Source organism: Lathyrus oleraceus, chromosome 5 (genome assembly GCF_024323335.1).
Source record: "Lathyrus oleraceus cultivar Zhongwan6 chromosome 5, CAAS_Psat_ZW6_1.0, whole genome shotgun sequence".
In the NCBI taxonomy this organism is placed as follows: domain Eukaryota; kingdom Viridiplantae; phylum Streptophyta; class Magnoliopsida; order Fabales; family Fabaceae; genus Lathyrus; species Lathyrus oleraceus.
The window spans coordinates 472763830-472766941 of NC_066583.1; the positions used below are offsets into that span (position 1 = coordinate 472763830).

General features: G+C 37.1%; 1 long non-coding RNA gene across 1 annotated transcript; it reads right to left on the reverse strand.

The window, feature by feature from the left end:
• Positions 1-626: 626 nt before the first annotated feature.
• Positions 627-1282, reverse strand: LOC127085514 (uncharacterized). Its single transcript, XR_007789168.1, has 2 exons — positions 1054-1282; positions 627-943 (listed from the first exon to the last, which is right to left on the reverse strand). It is a non-coding gene; the product is annotated as an uncharacterized LOC127085514 (long non-coding RNA).
• Between the last annotated feature and the right edge of the window lie 1830 nt (positions 1283-3112).

A 3112-nucleotide genomic window follows, 5' to 3' on the forward strand; every position in this document is an offset into this window, starting at 1 on the left:
CATATATGGCATTCTTTGTGTGGCTTCCCAACCTTAAGTTCTTCTAAACTTTTCATCTTGTATAGCTTGATCTCATTTGCATGAGTTCATTCAGTATGCACTCGTTCATGACTATTAGTTCTAGCTTAAGTTCTCGGTCCCATAAAATTTCATTTACTTTCCTTAATCTATGGCAGTTCATCTGATCATTTTCCTTGTTCATAGCCCATGACTTGTTCTTACTTTGGATATGTTCGTTTAATCACTTCAAAATGCATGACACGTTCTTAACATGATCATTTTCAAATCTTGTGATTTATGGCAGCTTGTTTTTATCCGGGTTTTGTCCCAAGTTTAGCACTACCCTCACATGGCCGATGATTTGGTTATCATTCTTTCATTATTCTTTTGTGGGCCTTTAGTTTTAAGTTGTAACCATACGACATAGTCCAAGTTTAATTCTCTTGTTAGCATGTGCCAAATACTGTAAGTTCATTTTGCTTGTTAACACTTATTGAATGACGTTTTGCTTTATTGCAAGTTCACGTTTCATTTGGCCTCCTAATAATTACACCCTCACTTACCATTGGTTAAGGAGTTCTTAAATTAATATTACATTTTTGAAACGTGTTTGTATGTTGCTTAAGTGATCCAAAGAGTTGCTTATGTGCACCGAATGTAATTCAAGTTCTTTCTTTACACAAATTTAGAGCCATACATATGAATGGGAACTTATACACGTTTCTGTTCCAAAATCATGATTAGGAATAGGTATGATATTTAATTACAAATTGCAAAACCAAGTTTTGACCAAAAGAAAATGTCATGCAACTTGAATCCATCCAACTAGAGAGAGTGTGTTGAACCAGGACCATAGCTTTCATTGAATTAAATTCATGCTAAGTGTGCAAGTCACTTTATCGTCATCCTCCTCGCGCTCGCACCAAGACGACTTGTGCATAACCTGTAAGAAAAACAAAGGACATATTCAGTAAAAATCCTACATTTTCATGATAAGTAGTATACATAGCCATTTGGACTGTCAACCAAAGTCAAAAGAAAAGGAGTAAATACCAGCTTATATCAAAACTCATTTGAAACAACAAAGAGATATTGAAAAGTTGAAAATCGTTTGTTAATGCTAATGGGGACCACCCAAGCTTGACAGATATGAAGACCTCACTACAGACAAAAATAAACCAATTCAATCCTAACAGATTGGCAAGATTCACCAAATCGCAGGGAGATGAAAATCTAACAGAATGATCCTATAATCCCTGCCAGCTCCTAATCGAAAAAATCACACGCCCATCTATAAGAGATGGCGTTCAATCATTGAAGAGGGGGGACCGTTATTCTGCAAAAAAATCCAAGAACACCTTTCAGAAAAGCTCACGATTTTTTTAAATCTACATTGGAGTTTCACGCTGAAATTCTAACGTCGATGAGCTCAGACCAACACAGAAACTAATAGCAAACAGAGCAGAGTAGAGAAGAAGAAGAAGGAGAAAGTTCGAAGAAAGGACTTATCTGAACCGCGTCGAAGGAGATCTTGTCGTCGGATCCGCTCCGACCAAGTAGCCTTCTTCTCCCTCTTTTACTTGAAACCTTTAAGTCGTTATATTCGCCGTTCTGAACTGAGTAAAACCCCTTTAACGATTTCTGTAAATTACAACTAGGGAGGTTTTAATTTTGAAATTAGGGTTTGGGGTTTGAATTATTTCTTGCTGTTGATTTCATTTTGAGTTGTCTGTTAGAAGGAATCGAGGGTTTGTTGGGTTACGTTGAAAGTTTATTTCGTCGGAGTTTTGAATTTTCGTCTGGTTGGGAGGGCCGATCCGGTTGTTTGTGGAGGATTTAGGAAGATTTAAGGCCGGATTTGATTCTCCGGCCAAAACAAGGTAGGGTTAGTATTTGACGTTCTGGTTTTTGAGTGGTGGTTCGCCGGAGAAGAAGGTGGCGCCGCCGCCGTTGGCCGGAAACCATCGTCTTCTCCGGAAGGTTTATCGGAGGAGGTGGTGAGCCTCGTCGGCATTGACCAACGGTCAACCAGGCACTCTTATGTAGTTATACCACCATCCACTACCGTGTGCACTCCTCATCCGTTTGTTGATTTGTTTGACCAGGTCAGATCCACGGATCTGACGGACGATGGCGATACATGGGGTCAACAGGGTTGGTCGAGCTCACTAGGCTCCCCTTTCAGTTTTGGGCCTAAGGTTCTCTGGCTAACCGGACCCCCCCCCCCCTTTACTGTTATGCAGTGCGCACAAATTTGGGCTTTTCCTCACTTTAAGCCCATATTTTTTTGTAGTTACTATTTATTTATTTTTTCACCCATTTTCTTTTCCCTTATCTTTATGTAAAATATATATAGACTATTATTACCGTAAACTTAATTGTTTTTTAGCTATTTTATTTACTATTATTTTAATATTTAATTCGTAAACTCAAAATTAATCATGGATTTGATACTTTATTTGTAAACCTAAATTAATCGTTGATTAATTCGTAAATTGTTTGAGCTATCATTTTTCGTATATGTTTGACTAAACTCATTTGTGCAACTTCTAGGTCCGAATGAATCATGTTCTAAGTCATATCTTCATAATGACCTTCATCACTTCATTGCCCTAATTATCATGATAAATCATTAAAATCAATTAACTCTAGATTCAAAGTCGAATCCATCTTCAAACACCTTTGTAAGTCGATCGCTTTTAAAGCATCACCATCAACCTCACATAGCTTACTCTTGGGCTTTCTTACAATGAGACCTAGTCGATTGTAAATTGATCGATTAGATGATTCACTAAATAAAATCCACTTCATTCGTAAACTCAAATTTCAAATCTCGATCCAACATTGAGTATTGTCTATTCAAATTAAATTAAAATACCTAATCACAATTAAATACCATTTCATTTGGAAATGAAAAATGGGATGGTTTTGAGTTTTCAACTCCTCTCCTCGATTATTTGGATACGAGTTATTTTACTCGGTTAGTCAAATAATTGTCATTCCCATCGACCTAAACACAATCAAATCAATTCCATTTCATAATAACAAAGTGAAAAGGGGGATGGTTTTAAGCCTTTAACTCCTCCCCTCGATTATTTGAATATGAGTTTTC